We start from the raw sequence: 24152 nt of genomic DNA, 5'->3' as shown, positions 1-24152 counted from the left end.
ATAATTGATTTCCACCATTGAGATAGAGTGGGTAATTAATTTCCATCATTTGGATAATGCGGATAATTGTTTTCCATCATTTGGATAACGTAGATAATTGATTTCTACCCTTTGGATAAGGTGGATAATTGATTTCCATAATTTGGATAACGTGGATAATTGATTTCCATCAGTTGGATAATGCGGATAATTGATTTACATCTTTTGGATAACGTGGATAATTGATTTTCATCATTTGGATAACGTGGATAATTGATTTCCATCATTTGGATAAGGTGTATAATTCATTTTTACCGTTTGGATAACGTGGATAATTGATTAAAATTATTTGGATAATGTAGATAATTGATTTCTATTATTTGGATATCGTGGATAATTGATTTACTTCATTTGGATAATGTGGATAATTGATTTACATCATTTGGATAATGTGGATAATTGATTTACATCATTTGGATAAAGTGGATAATTGATTTCCATAATTTGGATAAAGTGGATAACTCATTTCCACCATTTGGATAACGAGGATAATTGATTTCCATAATTTGGATAACGTGGATAATTGATTTCCACCCTTTGGATAATATGGATAATTGATTTCCATCATTTGGATAACGTGGATAATTGATTTCCATAATTCGGATAATGTGGATAATTGATTTGTAGCATTTGGATAATGTGGATAATTAATTTACATCATTTGGATAATGTGGATAATTGATTTCCATTATTTGGATAACGCGGATAATTGAGTTCCATCATTTGGATAACGTGGATAATTGATTTACATCATTTGGATAATGTGGATAATTGATTTCCATCCTTTGGATAATGTGGATAATTGATTGCTATTATTTGGATAAAGTGGATAATTGATTTACATCATTTGTATAAAGTGGATAATTGATTTCCATTATTTGGATAAGGTGAATAATTGATTTACATCATTTGGATAAAGTGGATAATTGATTCACATCGTTTGGATAACGTGGATAATTGATTTGTAGCATTTGGATAACGTGGATAATTGATTTCCATCATTTGGATAACGTGGATAATTGATTTACATAATTTGGATAAGGTGGATAATTGATAAACATCATTTGGATAACGTGGATAAATGGTTTGTATCATTTGGATAAGGTGGATAATTGATTTCCATTATTTGAATAACGTGGATAATTAATTTACATCATTTGGATAATGTGGATAATTGATTTCTATCATTTGGATAATGTGGATAATTAATTTACATCATTTGGATAATGTGGATAATTGATTTTTGTCATTTGTATAACGTGGATAATTGATTTCCATCCATATTTGGATAACGTGGATAATTGATTTCAATCATTTGGATAACGTGGATAATTGATTTACATGATTTGGATAATATGGATAATTGATTTCCATTATTTGGATAACGTGGATAATTGATTTCCATCATTTGGATAATGTGGATAATTGATTTCCATCATTTGGATAATGTGGATAATTGATTTACATCATATGGATAACGCGGATAATTGATTTACATCTTTTGGACAACGTGGATAATTAATTTTTCATCATTTGGATAATGTGGATAATATATTTACATCATTTGGATAAAGTGGATAATTGATTTCCATCATTTGGATAACGTGGATAATTAGTTTTCCATCATTTGAATAGTGTGGATAATTGATTTCCATTATTTGGATAACGTGGATAATTGATTTGTAGCATTTGGATAACGTGGATAATTGATTAACATCTTTTGGATAACGTGGATAATTCATTTCCATCACTTGGATAAGGCGGAAAATTAACATATTTATGTCAAAAAAAAGAAATTCGAAATTTTGTATTTCCCCCGGACAACACCCTTTCACATAACCTGACCCACCCGAAATTGCCGACATTTGGTAATCGTAAAAACGAAATGACATAAAAATTAAATGACTGGTGACTATGATGCCGACAACGGTGATGATGATGATGTTAATGGCAATAATGACGACGATGACGACGACCTGAACAACAACAAATAATTAAACAACAATAAAACCAACAAACCATTTCGGCTGAGGGATGAATTCCAGCAGCCGCAGTACATTTTATGTTGTTGTTGCGTGTAATAAATTCCGAAAAATAAATATTTTTCTTTTACCATGGACTGCCAGCCGGCAGGTCGACGGAAACGGAAATCAATATTTGTAATTGAATGTTAATTATTTTACAATGACTATTTTAACGGGAATATGACAACAGTTTTCGATGATTTTTATGATAGTGGAGAATTCCATGGGGTATGGTATTGGGGCACTTTCAAATGGAGCAGAACGTCTCAGTGAACTTTTCAATACAAATATGCCATCATACCCCAAGAGATATGACAAAAAAATTAGGTTTATATTCAAAATAATCCCTTCATTATGTATATAGACCTAATTTTTTTTAACATACCTCCTGCTCACACTTGTCGAAAAATTATTTATTGCCCACTTCTTTGAACTTTTGAAATTTATTTATTTAGCACCCCATTCAAAATTACTTTTTTTATTAATTTGTTTTTTTTTTTTTTTTTTTTTTTGTGGACGTTTTCTGTTAAATATTAACTGCAGTTATCAAAAAAATTAGTCTAGAGTCTTACGTATGTATGGGTGTGTGTTTGTGTGCGTACACATTCCGTCTAGAGCGTGCGTTGATATCGCTACTCTTGTTTTCTTTTTGTTGGCTGCTGCTGCTGCTTAATTTATCTAACCTTGAAAATTCTTGTTTATTTTTAATGCTTTTGTTTTTAATGTATTTTTATGGCAAAAGAAAAAAAATCGAAAACAAAAATAATAAAACCAAATATTGCAGAAAAAACAGAATGCAAAAAAATATTATTGGTCTGCGTCTACCCAAAAAAAAAAAAAAACAACAAATAAATACTAAAAAAATTAACACGAACAACAAACAAATTATAAAATATGTTCGCATGACCTATACTGGGGATAATATGAATGGGGACACAGCTGTTTATTTTAAACACAAACGTGGGTAGTAAATGTTCCTCAAGAGTGGAGAATTTCCATTGTGTTTATATATTTATATAAAGCGGATAACAATTCTTCTAAATTTGGATAACGTGGATAATTCATCTTCATCCTTTGGATAAAGTGGATAATCGACTTACATCATTTGGATAAGGTGGATAATTGATTTACATCATTTGGATAACGTGGATAATTGATCTCCATCATTTGGATAACGTGGATAAATGATTTCCATCTTTTGGATAAAATGGATAATTGATTTCCATCATTTGGATAAAGTGGATTATTGTTTTTCATCATTTGGATAACGTGGATAATTGATTTTCATCCTTTGGATAACGCGGATAATTGATTTCCATCCTTTGGATAACATGGATAATTGATTCACATCATTTGGATAACGTGGATAATTGATTTACATCATTTGGATAACGTGGATAATTGATTTCCATTATTTGGATAACGTGGATAATTGACATACATCATTTGGATAACGCGGATAATTGATTTCCATCCTTTGGATAACATGGATAATTGATTCACATCATTTGGATAACGTGGATAATTGATTTCCATTATTTGAATAACGTGGATAATTGATTTCCATTATTTGGATAACGTGGATAATTGATTAAAATCATTTGGATTAGGTGGATAATTGATTTACATCATTTGGGCGTGATTTCCATCATTTGGATAAAGTGGATAATTGATTTAAATCATCTGGATAACGTGGATAATTGATTTCCATGATTTGGATAACGAAGATAATTGATTTACATCATTTGGATAACGTGGATAATTGATTTCCATCATTTGGATAACGTGGATAATTGATTTGCATCATTCGGATAACGTGGATAATTGTTTTCCATCATTTGGATAAAGTGGATAATTGAAATACATCATCTGGATAACGTGGATAGTTGATTTCCATCATTTGGATAACGCAGATAATTGATTTACATCATTCGGATAACGTGGATAATTGATTTACATCATTTGGATAATGTGGATAATTGATTTCCATCATTTGGATGATGTGGATAATTGATTTACATCATTTGGATAAAGTGGATAATTGATTTGTAGCATTTGGATAAGGCGGATAATGGATTTCCATCATTTGGATAACGTGGATAACTGATTTCCATCATTTGGATAACGTGGATAATTGATTTCCATCATTTGGGCGTGATTTCCATCATTTGGATAAAGTGGATAATTGATTTAAATCATCTGGATAACGTGGATAATTGATTTCCATGATTTGGATAACGAAGATAATTGATTTACATCATTTGGATAACGTGGATAATTGATTTACATTATTTGGATAACGTGGATAATTGATTTGCATCATTTAGATAACGTGGATAATTGATTTCCATCATTTGGATAACGTGGATAATTCATTTCCACCATTTGGATAACGTGGATAATTGATTTGTAGCATTTGGATAACGCGGATAATTGATTTACATCATTTGGATAACGTGGATAATTGATTTCCATCATTTGGATAACGTGGATAATTGATTTCCATCATTTGTATAATGTGGATAATTGATTTGTAGCATTTGGATAACGTGGATAATTCATTTCCACTATTTGGATAATGTAGATAACTGATTTCCATCCTTTGGATAAGGTGGATAATTGATTTCTATCATTTGGATAAAGTGGATAATTGATTTACATAATTTGGATAACGTGGATAATTGATTAACATCACTTGGAAAAGGTGGATAATTGATTTACATCATTTGGATAACGTGGATAATTGATTTCCATCATTTGGATAACGTGGATAATTCATTTCCACCATTTGGATAACGTGGATAACTGATTTACATCATTTGGATAATGGATTTCCATTATTTGGATAACGTGGATAATTGATTTCCATCATTTAGATAAAGTGGATAATTGATCTCCATCATTTGGATAACGTGGATAATTGGTTTCCATCATTTGGATGACGTGGATAATTGATTTTTGTCATTTGGATAACGTGGATAATTGATTTCTACCCTTTGGATAAGATGGATAATTGATTTCCATCATTTGGATAACGCGGATAATTGATTTACATCATTTGGATAACGTGGATAATTGATTTCCATCATTTGGATAACGTGGATAATTGATTTCCATCATTTGTATAATGTGGATAATTGATTTGTAGCATTTGGATAACGTGGATAATTGAATTGTAGCATTTGGATAAAGTGGATAATTGATTTCCATAATTTGGATAACGTGGATAATTCATTTCCACCATTTGGATAACGTGGATAATCGATTTGTAGCATTTGGATAACGTGGATAATTGATTTGTAGCATTTGGATAAAGTGGATAAATGATTTAAATCATTTGGATTAGGTGGATAATTGATTTACATCATTTGGATAATGTGGATAATTGATTTGTAGCATTTGGATAAAGTGGATAATTGATTTCCATCATCTGGATAACGTGGATAACTGATTTCCATCATTTGGATAACGTGGATAATTGATTTACATCATTTGGATAACGTGGATAATTGATTAACATCACTTGGAAAAGGTGGATAATTGATTTACATCATTTGGATAACGTGGATAATTGATTTCCATCATTTGGATAACGTGGATAATTCATTTCCACCATTTGGATAACGTGGATAATCGATTTGTAGCATTTGGATAACGTGGATAATTGATTTGTAGCATTTGGATAAAGTGGATAAATGATTTAAATCATTTGGATTAGGTGGATAATTGATTTACATCATTTGGATAATGTGGATAATTGATTTGTAGCATTTGGATAAAGTGGATAATTGATTTCCATCATCTGGATAACGTGGATAACTGATTTCCATCATTTGGATAACGTGGATAATTGATTTACATCATTTGGATAACGTGGATAATTGATTTCCATTATTTGGATAATTAAATTGTAGCATTTGGATAACGTGGATAATTGATTAACATCATTTGGATAACGTGGATAACTGATTTCCATCATTTGGATAACGTGGATAATTGATTTACATCATTTGGATAACGTGGATAATTGATTTCCATTATTTGGATAACGTGGATAATTGATTTACCTCATTTGGATAAAGTGGATAATTGATCTACATCATTTGGATAATGTGGATAATTGATTTACATCATTTGGATAAGGTGGATAATTGATTACATCTTTTAGATAACTTGGATGTTGAATTACATCATTTGGATAATTAAATTGTAGCATTTGGATAACGTGGATAATTGATTAACATCATTTGGATAAAGTGGATAAAGATATTTCTTCTTTGGGATAAAGTGGATAATGATATTTCTTCTTTGGGATAATGCGGATAATGACTTTTATCCATTTGGATAATGTGGATAACGGCTTCAATCATTTGGATAACGCGGATAATGATATTTCTTTTTTAGGATAAAGCGGATAGTGATTTTAGCGTATTTGGATAATGTGTATTACAACTTTCAATCATTTGGATAACGCGGATAATACAATTTCTTCTTTGACATAAAAAGGATAGTGATTTTACCGCATTTGGATAATGCGGATAATGACTTTTATCCATTTGGATAGCGCGGATAATGCAATTTCTTCTTTGACATAAAAAGGATAGTGTTTTACCGCATTTGTATATATAAAAAGGATAGCGGATAATGACTTTTATCCATTTGGATAACACGGATAAAGATATTTCTTCTTTAGGATAAAGCGGATAATGATTTTAGCTCTATTTTCTATAGCGGATAATAGGTATTAGCTGATATGGATAATGGCTTTTCACCATTTAAATAACAAGGATAATGCCTTGCTTCATTTGTATAACACAGGTAATGGATATTTTTTTCTTCTGGATAACATGGATAAGACATACTCCCACATCCATTCAACCATCCATCCCTCCAACCCCTAACCTATGCAAATTGCGTGCAGTATTCAAATGGCATACCAACAACAGAAAACCAATTTTTTGTTTTGGCATTCATAAATGCATTCTTGCATGTATGTATGTGTGTGTGTATGTATGTTGGATGTGTTGTTCTTGTTGTTGTACACATTTTTATATTAAGCGATAAAATTATGAAGAAGAAGAAGAAAAAATACACACTTTCATTTTCAATTTTTATGTGAACCTACAACAAATATTTATCGTACACAACAACGAGAGCGAACGAGTCTGTCAGACGGACAGTGTCGCCGTTTTTTTTTTGCATTATTTAATACACGAGACGAGGGCGACGATGATTATGGCACAGTGTTTGGAAAAATATGTTTTTACGGGATGTTTTGGATTTTTTTTAATTAATTTTTTTTTATATTAATTTTTTTTATGAAATATTGTTTTTTGCTAAAAAAGGAAAAAAAATAATTTCAAATTAAAAAAAAATATTTTTTTTTTTTATTTTATTTTTATGCATTATTTAATACCCGATACGAGGGTAACGATGATTATGACACAATGTTTGGAAAAATATTTTTTCGGGGATTTATTCGATTTTAATTTTTTAAAAAAATATATATTTTTAAATTTGATTTTGTTTTTTTATGAAATATTGTTTTCTGCTAAAAAAAAAGTAAAAAAAAAGAACAATAAAAAAATTTAAAAAAAAAAATATTTTTTTTTATTTTATATTTATGCATTATTTAATACCCGATTTTTTAGGATTTTTTTTTTTTTTTGATTTTAATTTGTTTTTTCATTATTTTTTTTTTTTTCATTAGATTTCTGGTGATTTATTGTTTTTTGCTAAAAAAAAATTAAAAAAAAAATATTTTATTTTTATGCATTATTTAATACAAGAGACGAGGGTGACGATGAAAATGGCATAGTGTTTGGAAAAATATTTTTTGGGGGAATTTTTTTGGATTTTAATTTTTTAAAGATCATTATTTTTATGAAAAAAAATTTTTGCCAAAAACAAAAATAAATTAATAAAAAAATCCAGACCGAAAAAATTTCGATCCAATATGAAATATTAATTTGGAAAAATATTAGGTTGGAAAAATATTTTTTGGGGGTATTTTTTGGATTTTAATTTTTCAAAGATCATTATTTTTAAGAAAAAAAAAATTTTGCAAAAAAAATAAATTAATAAAAAAATCCAAGGCCGAAAAAAATTCCGATCCCATATAAAATATTATTTTTCTGCCAAAAAAATATTTTTAAAAATAGATATCCTGATTCGCAACACTGTGCATCCCATAGACATTGCAAAAATCGTAAGTTTTATTGCACAAAAAAAAAAAAAAAAACAATTACAAAAAAGCCGAACAAACAAAATCACTAATCAACAGACGACTTCGGCGACGACGACACAAAGAAAAAAAATAGGCAAATACGCTACTCATGTCGTCTGCCACAATTAGGTGGGTTTTGTGAATTATATCAAACGAAAGGGAAATCCTCTGAATTAGTCGAAAGCGGGGGAGGGCGACAAGTGGTAGTCAATAGCTTGAGTGTCGATTATGAATGGACTGGTATGACAAAGAATTATTGAGGAAAGGAGATGTGTCGAATTTTCATAGATTCCCAGAGATGGAAATAATTAAACCTTTGAAGGTCTTCCTGTAATAGAAGATCCTGTAGAGGAGCGTTCTAGGGAGAAGACCTTTTAAAACTAAAGTAAAATCCCCAACCAACGTGTTAGGACCAACGAATTAAATTTTCATCAAAGTTCCATATTCACAGAAAGTACTTAAATGCGTCGAAAAAAACGTAGTACCATTGATCTCAAAGAAACTAGTCGAAGATCCCCACGTTGGGCGCCATTTAGAAAATAACAATTTCTCCTATTTGTTACACTAAACCTAACGACATACTTCCCTTGACCAATAAAGAATAATACCAACAAAAATAATTATAATTAAAAAATGAAGAAAAAAACTGTTAAAAAATCTCCACGTTGGGCGCCACATCGTATATTTCGTATTTCGATTCCTAGGCAAGTAAAAAAAGTAAGAAACATACTAAAAATTAAAAAAAAAAAACAAGTAAAGTTGCAGTAATTTCGGCCGCTCCGAACTTTGAAAACCCTCCACCATTTGAAACGAATTTGGAAATTTTCAAAAAAAAAGAAATCCGATAAAAATTCTGTTAAATATTGGGGTCTATACGAAGACTTGGACCCGCATAGGCAACTTTTGTCATAAGCCATTACAATATTCAAATACGAAACTTAAAAATCGTAAAAATACCGAATATAGGGAGGTACTGATATATTGGACATATACGAAGACCTGGACCTGCATAGACAATTTTCTGCCATAGACTGTAGTTTCCATTATGAACTCTAAATATGAAATTTGAAACAACTTCTTTGAATAATGTCACTAAAATCATCAAAATACCGAATATCGGGAGGTATCGTTAATGGAGGCTATACAAAGACGTGGACCTGCATAGACAATTTTCTGCCATAGGCTGTAGTATCCATTTCGAACTTCAAATACCAAATTTGAAACAATTCCGGTGAATAATATCGCTAAAATCATCAAAATACCGAATATTGGGAGGTACCGTTATATGGGGGCTATACGAAGACGTGGACCCGCACAGACAATTTTTGTCTTAGGCTGTAGTATCCATTATTCAAATACCAAATTTTGAAACAATTCCGGTGAATAATATCGCTAAAATCATCAAAAGACCGAATATGGGGAGGTACCGTTATATGGGGGCTATACGAAGACGTGGAAATTCATACGAAAATTTTTGTCATAGGCTGTAGTACCCATTTCGAATTTTAAATACGAAATTTGAAACAATTCGGGTAAATGATGTCGCTAAAATCATTAAAATACCGAATATCGGGAGGTACCGTTATATGGAGAATATACAATATCGTGGACTTATATAGACAATACTCTTCCAGGGGGTAAAGTACTCAGAAAGAACTCCTTTTGTGGATTTTCAGACAATTTCATTGAAAAATTTGGCTGCAATCATCAAAATACCGAATATAAGGAGGTACCGTTATATGGGGGATATACGATAGCGTGGACTTATATAGACATGGGGTAAAGTAGTCACGAAGAACTCCTTCATTGAAAAAATGAGCTGCAATCATCAAAATACAGAATATCGGGGGCCTATACGATATCGTGGACCGATATGGCCCATCTTCGAACTTGACTATATGGTACCCTACACCAATATGAATATTTAGTAGAGCTCCGTAACAAAATAATTTATTGGAAATAGATCATACCACTTATCAACATTTGGCTTTAGAGCACTTATAATTTGGTTTCAGGAGGCATATCCAATTCTGAATCGATTTTCACTAAATTTGACGGAGACATTTTCATCTTGTATACCAAATAACATTGCTATAGAGTGCATGATATCACTTCGAGAAGGATTATATTAAAAAATACATATCGGAGCCGAGTTCCACAAAATGGAAACGTACTTCCCGAAATTCACTCCACTTATGCTGATTTTAGCCATTTATTGGACAATAAACCTAAAATCGGATTAAGGATATATGTGACAGCTATATCCAAATCTTAGCCAATCTCAATAAAATTTGTTAAAGGTATTTCCGAGCTCTATTAGATATCTGGTACCAAATATCATTGTTGTCCAATGCATATTACGAATGTGAGGTACTTAAACACCAAATCGGATGAAACCTATATATGGGAGCTATAGCTATATCTAAACCAAATTTAAGCACTTGCTTCTAGACTGAATTCTGTGGGATGTGCCGAAATTCAGACCATTTGGACTTATATTGTCTATATATATATGGGAGCTATATCTAAATCTGATCCGATTATCACCAATTTCAATAAGGTTCGTCCTTGGGCCAACCAAATACTGTTTGGAAAATTTCATCTTAATCGGATAATAAAAGCGACCCGCATTTTGTTCACAAGAATACATGGACAGACGGACGGACGGATTGACATGCATAAGTCGACTCAGAAAGTGATTCTATGGAGATCCTCAAAAGTAATTATCTCGCTTCCTTCTCCATGTTACAAATAAATGTACAAAGACATAATACCCATACTACTTTGTGGTGTAGTGTATATTAATTTATAAACGTCCCCACGTTAGGCGCCAAGCACATACTCGTGCCTTTTCATTAAAAATTAAATAAATGTTGCAAAATATAGAAATTTTTTTAAAGATAGAATGTCATTTGGGATTTGCTTAGAAGTTTGCATGAAATAATGTGACTCACGTTGGGCGCCATTGTTTTTTTTTTTTTTTTTAGATTTTTTTAACTTTTTTCATCTTTGATTTTATTTTTCCATCTTCGAAAACTGTCACCAAACTATAAGACGAAATAAAGTCAAAAAAAAGTTGACCCACGTTGGGCGCCTTTTTTTTTAATTTACCAATTTAATTTTTCCAATTTTTGATAAGCGGCACTATAGCAACTGAAAGACGCAATAAAATCATTACAGATTTTATTTTTCCATCTTTGATGAGCTTCATAAAAATACATAAAAAAAGTGTCTATGACAAAGAGACCTACCGCAACATGAATTGTTTGCTGATTATGGCGGCGGCAAATCGACATTTTCTTTGACTCTGTTGTTTTATGTACACACTTTGAAATAAAATTCTGTTTATTTAGTTTTAGGGTCTTAGTCTTCGTATTCTTTTATATTTTAAGCTTAAAGCACTACAACGACGAGAAAAAAAAAAACACACTCATTTATTAAACAAATAGCGGTGTTGTGGGCTCTTCTACCCTAACACAAGGATATTGATCTCAAAACAACAAACAACAACAAAATTATGGTTTAATGGTTCACTATTGTGTTGAGGTAAACATTATTTAATTGTCGAATAAATATAACAAAAAACTACGACTGTTTGAGAAGGTATTTGCCTGATTGGCCGGCTGGCTGACTGGTCGGCCATTTGATTACGCACGAAAGCCGCATGGGATTTTTGGTTTTATTTCAATTTTTTTTTTTGTCTCGTTGAAGAAACCCCATCTTCCGGTGACTGACTACAAATTCGACCGAGTAAATTAAAAAAAATAATTATCAAATGCTACAACTGGGCCCAGAGACACACTGCTGACAACGAAACCGTTTAATTATGTGGACTGAATGACACTGACTAACATAAAAACGGCGAGGCAAAGCCACGACTAGGTGACTAAAATGTGGCAGCCGCAGCAGCACCAATATCTCTCTATTGTTTGTTTTGCCTGCCCCTTGCGGCTGCCACTTACTATTTGTTTGTTGCTGGTGGATGGGCAGACAGACAGACAGACAGGTCGACATCCAGCCAGCCAGCCAGCCCACCAATGTTCACACATCGTTTTGTTGAATGATTCTACTACGACAGAGGAGTATTTATTTTGTCATTCAGTCAACTACAAGTCGTCATTTCTCCTTGCCGTTGTCGTTGTTGTTTTTCGTTCCCGACTAGCTGCCAACCAAACATGCTGTGGGGGCAGTCGGCCTAGAGTCTGGTTTATATGGATACAGATACGAACACCGGGCCGACTAGTTGTCTCTCTAGACACACACACATACCAAATTTAACGGCGAACAGCTGATTTGAAGTAAAAAATAAAAACAAACTAATGAATCTAACCATAAAGAGTAATGACATAGACAAATGAAAATATAGACAACGAAATGCTCTCACCGTTTATCTTCGAAAAAAATCGAATCAGCAGATGTCGTTCATATCGTTTCAGGGGTTTGAGTGGGAATATTGAAGTCACTCAATTCTAAAACGTTAAAAATAACAAAAACTGTAGGATATTTGCCAGTTGAAAATTATTTCATAATAAAAGAAATGTGAAAAGTACGTGATGACATCGAAAAATATAGGAATATTCCAGTGAAATTCTTGAAAAACGATAAAATGTGTTTTCGAAGTCGAGTGGCTTGAACGCGTAAATCAGCATGTTGACTATGCAAAACAAGATGAGAGCCACCTGGAAAAAAAGACAAAACTAACTTTTCGTTGTCTATATTTTCATTTGTCTATGGAGACAACGAAATGAGAGAGAGAGAGCGAAAGTTAGATTGTGTAAATACGCCCAAATGCCGAAACATGTTTTTTGTTATTACAGAATAAATAAATAACTAAACAATAAACATTTGTCGATTCCGAATCTGAGCATTTCACAAAAAAGAAATCAAGACTCACGACCATTTGAGAGGTGTGGAGAGAAGAAAACAGGGAACAAATAACGGAAAGAAATATCAAAAAATCCAGAAATGACTGATGCCAAATCTAGGCATTACGGCTATATAGGGTGTTTAGGTTATCCATTGAAGAAAGTAGATATTCCAGTGCTCTCTGAGTTCTTTCTAAAGCTCTTCTTTGCATTTAATTGCTCTCCTTGGCGCTCTTTGCACCGAAGAACTCCCAGAGATCTCCCTCACATAGAAGACCTTCCAGAATCTCCTGGGGTTATTTTAAACACCCAAATTCTTTTTGAAAGAAATATCAAAAAATCTAGAAATAAGTGATTCCAAATCTAGGCTTTGCGGCTAGGTAGGGAGTTTAGGTTATCCATTGAAGAAAGTAGATATTTCAGTGCTCTCTGAGTTTTTTCTACAGCTCTTCATTTTATCAAATGTCTCTTCTTGGAGCTCTTTGCACCGAAGAACTCCTAGAGATCTTCCTCACATAGAAGACCTTCCAGAATCATCAAGGGATCTTCAAAACACCAAAATTCTCGAAAACAAACTTAAAAATAAAAGAAAATTTTTCAAAAATTAAAAACCACGTTGGGCGCCTCTGTAATCATGGCATATCTGTCGATAGAGAATGAGAGAGAGAAAAATGTGGCCATCTTTAAGTAAAAGACCTCCTTCGAAACTCTTCGGATAAAATTAAGAAAATAAATAAGTAATACAGCAAAACCCCACGTTGGGCGCCATTTTATAATGACGTCGATGGGAAGTATCTTTTGAGTATGACAAATAAAACATTTCAAGAAAACCTCACCGCATTTCTGATCTCATTAAATCTAGGCTAAGAAACCACATTGGGCGCTAATTTGTAAAAAATCTAATTTACTGTGCTTGTACCGCAAACAATTTATACTTTTTTACATATAAGACCTTCTTCCAAAATCTCTACAAAAACGTTTCGAAAAGGAATAAAACTAGCAAAACCCTCTGTTGGGCTCCTCAAAAGCAATCTTAAAATTAAACGAAAATTTTCAAAAATTGAAAACCACTGTTATTTTGGCATATCTGTCGAATGAGAATGAGAGAGAGAAATGGTCATCTTTAAATAAAAGACCTCCTTCGAAACTCTTCAGATAATATTAAGAAAGTAAATAAATAAGTAATACTGCAAAATCCCACGTTGGGCGCCATTTTATTATGATACGATAGGAAATACCTTTTGAGCATGACTAATAAAAAATGTCAAAAAAACCCAAGGATATTTCTGATTTCATTAAATCTAGGCTAAGAACCCGCGTTGGGCGCCACTTAAAAAAAAATATAATTTACTGTCCTCGTACTGCAAATGTAGGATTTTTTTTTTTACAAAATACCTTCTTCCAAAATCTCTACAAAAAAAATTTCGGCCGCGCCGAACTTTGAAAACCCTCCACCATTTGGTATAAATTTGGAAATTTTCAAAAAAAGTAAAATCCGTTAAAAATTTTGTTAAAATCTTAAAAATACCGAATATAGCCGTTATATTAGGTTCAATGCGAAGACATGGACCTGCATATGCCACTTTTGTCATAAGCCATTACAATATTCAAATAGGAAACTTGAAAAAATCCGGTATATAATGTAGCTTCCGAATATTGGAAAATACCGTTATATCTGGCTATATGAAGGCCTGTACCTGCATAGAAAATTTTCTGTCACAGGCTTTAGTACTATTAGGAACTTCAAATACGAATTTTTAAAGAATTTGGTGAATATTGTATTTAAAATCGCCAAAAGACCATATATAGGGAGGTACTGATATATGGACCTGCATAGACAGTTTTCTGTCATAGGCTGTAGTACCAATTAAGAACTTCAAATACGAAATTTCAAACAATTTCGGTGAATATTGTACCTAAAATCGCCAAAAGACCGAATATAGGGAGGTACTGATATATGGACCTGCATAGATAATTTTCTTTCACAGGCTGTAGTACCTATTAAGAACTTCAAATACGAAATTTCAAACAACCTCGGTGAATATTGCACTTACAATCGTCAAAAGACCGAATATAGGGAGGTACTTATATATGGGGCCTATACGAAAACCTAGACCTGCATAGACAATTTTCTGTCATAGACTGTAGTACCTATTAAGAACTTCAAATACGAAATTTGAAACAACTCCGGTGAATAATGTCGCTAAAATCATTAAAATAGCGAATATAGGGAGGTACCGTTATATGGGGGATATACGATATAGTGGAGCTATATAGACAATATTCTTCCAGGTGGTAAAGTATTCAGAGATTAAAATAAAAAAAACGAAAGTTTTACGAAAACAACATGACCTTTGCAATCTTAAGAAAACTGGAAGCGGAAGATGTTCTGACGTTGGGCGCCATTTTGGCAATAATTTAAATAAACCATTTTCTAGGCCCTGTTTTATAGAAATTCCCGCCCCCCTGGTCATTGTGGCAATTTGTAGCGAAAAATAAGGACAAATAAATGCAAATTTTGCAAATAAAAACTCACGTTGGGCGCCAATGTTATTATGCTGGCAATAGGAAGTAATTGTCGAGCAAGATAAATCCAGAAGAAAGAAAAAAAACAAGGACAGTTAACGCAAAACCCCATTAAACTCAAGTGTTTAAGCAAACTCAAGAATTCCCCAAGTTGGGCGCCATTTTTGAAAATATTTATAAACATCATACTTTATCATTTTGATTTTGCAAGAAGTTAGTATTTTCTGTCCTCAGCGTGCCAGTGTAATTTAAAACGACAATGGCAAGAAAAAATGCAAACCTTGAGAAGCAAAACCCCACGTTGGGCGCCATTGTTATTTTGAGCCAGATAATCACGAAAGAAACTGAAATGGAAAATAATAAATATTTTAAGAAAACAACACTAAATACCTGATCTTAATAGACATATACGAATTCTCCACGTTGGGCGCCATTTTGAAAATAATTTCAATAAAAAAAGATTTTTGCCCTTCTTGATCTGCAAAAAGTTTAAATTACTCATACCTGTGAAATTAGGGTTACTTAAAGCAGAAATTAATATTCAAAAAATTTCCCAAGCTGGGTCTTTGCCCATTTGGAAAAAAAGTGCAAAATTAGGTGGAAAATAACTCAAATTACTAAAAAAAAAATTGCCACATATTGGGCGCCAAAAGTGTCCAAGTTCAAAAACTCGGTGAAGTTTTTGTTTCTCCATCCTAGATGGGGTGTTAAATAAATGTAAGAATTAATAAAAAATATAGATCAACGAATGGGAAATTTTTTACAGACAAAAGGCCCCACATTGGGCGCCACCATCTTCCAAATCTCTACAAAAAAGTTTCGAAAAGGAATAAAACCAGCAAGTCCCCATGGTGGGCGCCTCAAAAGCAATCTTTAAATTAAACGAAAAATTTCAAAAATTGAAAACCACTGTTATTTGGCATATCTGTCGAGAGAGAATGAGAGAGAGAGAAATGGTCATCCTTGGAAATTTTTTACAGACAAAAGGCCCCGCATTGGGCGCCACAAAAGTTCCTCATAGCAAATATCATTTTGGAGCTTCTTAGTTCAATTTTTAAAGCAAATAAGAAAAATGAAAGGTTATACATGCAAAGTATTTGCTTCTTAAATACCATGTGGCAAGGGAACCACGTTGGGCGCCATTAAAAAAAATATAGATTCACGACTCAAAAATGATTTTACAGACAAAAGGTCGCACATTGGGCGCCACACAAGATCCTCATTGCAGAAATCATCAACTTTTAGTTCAATTTTCAAATCGAATAAGAAAAATAGAAAATTATTTTTTATTATTTTAATAATAACATCCTGGTTCTAAATCTACATAAAATTCAAATTTCCCATCCCTGGCATCGTCAGGTAATTTAAAGGGAAATTGGTGAGAACGTAATGCAACTCCACAAAAAATATCTCTACGTTGGGCGCCAAGGCTAACATTTTCAAATTCTCCAAAAAACACGGATATATTTTTTTCTTTTTTGTAATTCAAGAATTTTTTCTAGGAAAATCTTAAACCTTAAATCCCCTCAGAGAACTTGTGCCCTAATCTCCTTCCTCCTTCTCCACCTCCTTTGGCAGTTTGATGCGCATCGAAACTATGTTAATGTGTTTTGAAAATTTAGGTTACCACCGCAAGTCCAAACATTTTACAATACGTCTAGACATCGTCTTTGTGCGTCTGTGTATGTGTGTGTGTGTGTGGAGGTTTTGAAGGAGAAGATGTAATCACAATGGCTTTTCCCTACTTACTCACATTCACACACACACAAACATATGGTAACGAAAGCCATAAAATCATAACGTATCGGATGCTTCTTCGATTTTGCGGTAAAACTGAATGTGAGAATACAGCAAAGGAAAAACAACAACAGTATGTTGGAAATTGATTTTCTAAGATTTCCACTATTATTTCACTTAATGCCATTATTATTATTACTGATGACAATAAGCGATCTGGTTTTTTTTTGATAATATGTTTGACCCAAATTTCGCCGACCACTCGGCAGCAATTGCAGCTGCTGCTGAGATGCAATACGGCGCATCCATTGGAATGTTTGTCGCCAGGCCAGTAAAAAGTACAATTAAGAAGACGTCCAACTAACTGTGTCCCATTGATGATAATTGCCTTGGCCCATACGAACAATCTGATGTCCTTCTGCCACCTATTGGGCAATCATGTCAATGGAATTCGTTGTAGGTTGCCTTGAGAAACAAATATGAACAGTTAGTCACTTTTTGAATTTTCGAAGAAGGTCAGAAAATGAGTAAGGAGTCATTTTTTGGCGGTTATAAATTCTTAATATTTATTGACCAGCTATAAAGTGTCTACCGCTGAATGGGTTTATAACTCATATTTAAATAACGCCATCTATATGTCGGATATGTAGCAATGAGTCAACTGTTTGTAGTTTTGAAATATGTAAATAAAGAGTAATTTTTTTGGCGGTTAGAAATTCTTAATATTTTTGCCTAGCTATAAAAGGTCTACCGCTGAGTGGGTTTATAACTCATATTTAAATAACGCCATCTATATGTCGGAGGTTTAGTAATAAGTCGACTGTTTTTAGTTTCGAAATATGTTCTTAATATTTAGCTATTAAATATTATTCTTAATACTAGCTGGAAACAATCTCTAGATCCATAGATAACCTATCGTTCATTGTTCATATTTTAAGTAACGCCATCTACATGTCAGAAGTTAAGTAACAAGTAAGCTTTCAAAGACATAAAACTATAAAGACTGGAAAAAATGCATATGGGCTTTAATTTTTCTATCAGATAACAGATGGCAGACGACATAACAGAAATGCATAGGAAATTTTAGAAAAATATGTTATTCCGATATCGCCAAAAAATGGCAAAAATACGCGGAAAAAAATATCAGGTATGATAGACATGCTCTCAAAAATCTATTCCAGAGCATTTCCTTGTACATTGAATCGATAAAAATCAACAAAAACCCTTAAAAAGTGTCAGCTCCGTTAAATTATAACATAATGCTATGTCACGATATCGATATATTTTTCCACTACCAACGCCATCTATTGAAGAAAAGTGAAAATTTAATGTCGCATCTTATTATATTATATGTCTTTGAAGCTTTTTATAGCTGAAGTAAAAATTGCAAGCATTCATGGACTAGCTACTTATAATCTCTTTTTCCATAGCTTACATATTCATCTTGCAAGTAACGCCATCTACATGTCAGTAGTTAAGAAATGTTATCTTTTTATACCCTCAGCCAGATGACCTGATTTGATACGGCCAAAACGTGCCTCATCGAAATAACGTCTTTCGAACCTTGGTCTCTTTGGACCATATCCGTTTGAGGACATTTGGAGTCGATCTATCGATGTCCGTCCATCCGTTCGTCTCTCTATCTGGCTGGTGCTCACGATATTTCTCGAAGGGAGTATCCGATTTGATCCAAACTTGGTACATCATCATATAATTGTAAAACTTCAATCGGGTTCGGAGATGGTCAATATCGGTCCACTGCTTCTGGTACCTCCCACACAAAATCTCAATATTTTCAAGGAAAATAATTTGCTGCACAGAAAGAGAAAGAATAATCCGATTTTGCTCTAACTTTGCAAATCCTAATATTTGCATCAGTGCTATGTCAGGTGAGAAAATGGACAATATCGGTCCACTCCATCAAGTACCTTCCCCACAAAGGGTCAAAATTTTGAATTATTATAACTCTTTTAAAATGTGATGTAAGAATCCGACTGTCTTCGAATTTCACACATCCCAATATTTTTAATAACCCAAGATCTGCTGTGAAGATGAGATATATCGGTCCACTCCTTCTGGTAGCTCCCCCACAAAAGCTCGAAATTTTCAAAAAATATATTTTCTGCACAGAAAGAGGAAGGAAACTCCGATTTTGCTTCAACTTTGCAAATCCTAATATTTGCATCAGTGCTAGGTCAGGTGAGAAAATGGACAATATCGGTTCACTCCATCAAGTACCTCCCCCACAAAGGGTCAAAATTTTGAATTATTATAACTCTTATAAAATGTGATGTAAGATTCCGATTGTCTTCAAATTACACACATCACAATATTTTTACTAACCCAAGGTCTGGTGGGAAAATGGGATATATCGGTCCACTCCTTCTGGTGCCTCCCCCACAAAGAGTCAAAATTTTGAATATCCATGAAGCTCATAAAACACGAAATTTACATCCGATTCCATTCAGACTTGGCAAATCCTAATATTTCTATAATCGCAAGATCTTTTATAAAATTGGTAGAGATCGGACCATTCATTTTGGTACCTCCCCCTCAAAGGGTCAACATTTTGAATATCCATGAAGCTCTTAAAACGCGAAATTAACATCCGTTTCCATTCAGACTTGGCACATCTCAATATTTTCATCATCACAAGATCTGTTATAAAGATGGTAGAGATCGGACCATTCTCTCTGGTACCTTCCGCACAAAGGGTCAAAGATTTTGAATAACCAAAACGATCATAAAATCCGAAATAAACATACAATTTCATTGAGATTCGGTACAGCTCAATATTACCATAAATACAAAATCTGTTACAAAGATGGTAGAGATCGGACCAATTCTTCTGGTACCTCCCCCACAAAGGTTCGAAATCTTGAATAACCGAAACGGTCATAAAATCCGAAATAAGCACCCGATTCTCTTCATATTTCACACATCCCATTATTTCTACTTACACAAGATCTGATGTGAAGATGGAATATATCGGTCCACTCCTTCTGGTACCTCCCCCACAAATGGTCAAAATTTTGAATATCCATGAAGCTCAGAAAACACGAAATTAACATTCGATTCCATTCAGACTTGGCACATCTTAATACTTCCATCAGCACGAGATCTGTTATAAAGATGGTAGAGATCGGACCATTTCTTCTGGTACCTCCCCCACAAAGAGTCGAAATTTTGAATAGCTAAAACGGTCGTAAAATCCGAAATAAGCATCCGTTTCTCTTCATATTTTACACATCCCATTATTTCTTATAATACAATATCTGCTGTGAAGATGGAAAATATCGGTCCACTCCTTCTGGTACACCTCCCACAAAGGGTCAACATTTAGAATATTCATGAAGCTCTTAAAACTCGAAATTAACATTCGATTCCATTCAGGCTTGGCACATCTCAATATTTTCATCAGCACAAAATCTATTAAAAAGGTGGTAGAGATCGGACCATACCTTCTGGTACCTCCCCCACAAAGGGTCAAAATTGTTAATAACCAAAACGGTCATAAAATCCGAAATAATCATCCGTTTCTCTTCATATTTTACATATCCCATTATTTCTTATAATACAATATCTGCTGTGAAGATGGAATATATCGGCGGACTCCTTCTGGTACCTCTCCCACAAAGGGTCAAAATTTTGAATATCTACTAAGCTCATAAAACGCGAAATTATCATTCGATTCCATTCAGATTTGACACATCTCAATATTTCCATCATCACAAGATTAGTTATAAATAGGGTAGAGATCGAATCATTTCTTCCGGTACCTCCCCCACAAAGCGTCGAAATTTTGAATAACAAAAACGGTCATAAAATACGATATAAGCATCTAGTTCTCTTAATATTTCACACATCCCATTATTTCTACTTAAACAAGTTCTGCTGCGAAGATGGAATATATCGGTGCACTCCTTCTGGTACCTCCCCCACAAAGGGTCAAAATTTTGAATATCCATGAAGCTCCTAAAACGCGAAATTAACATCCGATTCCATTCAGACTTGGCAAATCCCAATATTTCTATAATCGCAAGATCTTTTATAAAATTGGTAGAGATCGGATCATTTCTTCTGGTACCTCCCCCACAAAGGGTCAAAATTATGAATAACCAAAACAATCAAAAAACCCAGATTCTGTTGTCGGAATGTATGATTTCGTATAAAATTGGATATAAATGTTCGATTGCCTTTAAATTTTGCACGAACAAATACTTTCATCTGTATTAGATGGTGTGGAATTCGGACCGCTATATCTGGTACCTCAGGCATTTTTCCACATTTTCCAAAAATTTGCACATATCTCATATGAAGTATAGGAAAAAGACGATATAGTCCAAATCTGACACGTTGTAATGTTTATATCAGATACGAATTGGACAATAAGGGCCAACTGCTTTGGAACCTCCACCCATAAAGGGTCAACAGTTTCAATAATCATAAATCAAGGCTGGGGGTATACATCTGTCGCCAAACCGACTGATACTATTTAACTTATTTTTCCATAGTTTTTTGTAGATCCACTGTTTTATAAGCTTCTTTCCCTTTATTCCTGATCCATAGTAGTAGATAATAAAGCCATCTGACAAAGTAAAAGTATTCCAAATCGATTTTTCATCCTCCTCTTCTCCATCGCTTGCCATGTGTTCATATTTTTTCTGTTTTTTTTTTTTTTTTTTTTGATTGACTCGAAAAAGTGTGCCTTACATTTCCAATCAAATTCTTTTCGATTTTTTTCTACGCATGTCTGCCAGACCATCGAGTCTGCGTCTTCTATTACAGATCCGACGTCTCTATGTCTGTCTGTCCCCCACGTCTAGCTCTCTATTACCAAGCCCCACTCTGATGACAGTTCACTTATCGCTGTGCGCAAAACATTAAGAAATGCAAGCAGCACTAGCGGCTCATTGCCTTCTATGGAATGTTGATGGCACTTGAAACTCTACTCAAACCCAAACAACAACAAAAAAAAACGAAATATGTGATGCGAAACGAAGATCGATGATAGAACGAGATTTCATACGGTCATAGTTTTAATTTTCACACTCAGCCGCGGTCGTATGTAGTGCATACAAATTGTGGTACACGGAGAGAAATGTGGGTGAGGTGGTAGGTACTAGAAGGGGTTGGAAGAAATATATATCATCTTCACAACAGATCTGCCATTAGCAAATATATTTGGAGGTGTGAAATTTAATTTTTTGTGGGGGAGGTACCAGAAGGTATGGTCCGATCTCTATCATCTTTATTACAGATCTTGTTGTTGGAAATATTGAGATGTGCCAAGTCTGAATGGAATCGGATGTCAATTTTTATTTAATAAGCTTCATGGATATTCAAAATGTTGACCCTTTGGGGGGGAGGTACCAACAGGAGTGGTCCGATATATTCCATCTTCACACCACACCTTGGGTTAATAAACATATTGTGATGTGTGTAAAATATGAAGAGAAACGGATGCTTTTTTCGGATTTTATGACCGTTTTGGTTATTCAAAACTTCGACCCTTTGTGGGAGAGGTACCAGAAGGAATGACCCGATCTCTACCATCTTTATAACGAATCTTGTGTTGATGGAAATATTGAGATGTGCAAAATCTGAATGTAATTGGATGTCAATTTCGTGTTTTATGAGCTTTATAGATATTCAAAATTGTTGACCCTTTGTGGGGGAGGTACCAGAAGGAGTGGACCGATATGTTCCATCTTCACACCAGACCTTGGGTTAATAAAAAATTTGTGATGTGTGTAATTGGAAGAGAATCGGATGCTTATTTCAGATTTTATGACCGTTTTGGTTATTCAAAACTTCGACCCTTTGTGGGGGAGGTACCAGAAGGAATCGTCCGATCACTACCATCGTTATAACAGATCTTGTGCTGATGGAAATATTGAGATGTGCCAAATCTCAATGGAATTGGATGTTTATTTCGTGTTTTATGAGCTTCGTGAATATTCAAAATTTTGAACCCTTGTGAGGGAGGTACCAGCAGGAGTGGACCGATATATCCCATTTTCACATCAGACCTTGGGTTGATAAGAATATTGTGATGTGTAATTGGAAGAGAATCGGATGCTTATTTCGGATTTTATTATCGTTTTGGTTATTCAAAATTTCGACCCTTTGTGGGAGAGGTACCAGAAGGAATGTTCCGATCTCTAACATCTTTATAACGAATCTTGTGTTGATAGAAATATTGAGATGTGCCAAGTCTGAATGGAATCGGATGTTAATTTCGTGTTTTATGAGCTTCATGAATATTCCAAACTTTGACCCTTTGTGGGGGAGGTACCAGAAGGAGTGGATCGATATATTCCATCTTCACCCCAGACCTTGGGTTAGTAAAAATATTGTTATGTGGGTAATTTGAAGACAGTCGGACACTTACATCACATTTTATAAGAGTTGTGATTATTCAAAATTTTGACCCTTTGTGGGGGAGGTACTTGATGGGGTGGTCCGATATTGTTCATTTTCACACCTGATCTAGCACTGATGCAAATATTAGGATTCGCAAAGTTGGAGTAAAATTGGATTATTCTTTCTCTTTCTGTGCAGTAAAATAATTTTCTTGAAAATTTCGATCTTTTGTGTGGGAGGTACCAGAAGGAGTGGACCGATATTGGCCACCTCCGAACTCGATTTAAGTTTGACAATAATATTACGATGTACCAAGTTTAGATGAAATCGGATACTCCCTTCGAGAGTTATCGTGCCAGCCAGCCAGAG

General features: G+C 33.7%; 1 protein-coding gene across 12 annotated transcripts in view; it reads right to left on the bottom strand.

Annotated features, from left to right (window-relative positions):
• LOC101897750 (myotubularin-related protein 4) overlaps positions 1–24152 on the bottom strand; it is a 69969-nt gene that overhangs the window by 32073 nt on the left and 13744 nt on the right. Inside the window, exons 1-2 of one of the 12 annotated variants that reach the window (XM_059123149.1) lie at positions 11945–12029; positions 11541–11690 (exon numbers count right to left, since the gene is read on the bottom strand). The exons of 10 other annotated variants lie outside the window; for them this stretch is intronic. The gene's annotated coding sequence lies outside the window, so the exon portion shown is untranslated. Of the gene's footprint in view, positions 1–11540; positions 11774–11944; positions 12030–24152 lie in introns of those variants that run through there. One more of the 12 variants, XM_059123148.1, reaches the window with a different exon arrangement.

Source organism: Musca domestica, unplaced genomic scaffold, assembly GCF_030504385.1.
Source record: "Musca domestica strain aabys unplaced genomic scaffold, Musca_domestica.polishedcontigs.V.1.1 236, whole genome shotgun sequence".
Taxonomy (NCBI): domain Eukaryota; kingdom Metazoa; phylum Arthropoda; class Insecta; order Diptera; family Muscidae; genus Musca; species Musca domestica.
Note: the sequence above shows the minus strand (reverse complement) of the source record. Positions and strands in the feature narration are given on the sequence as shown.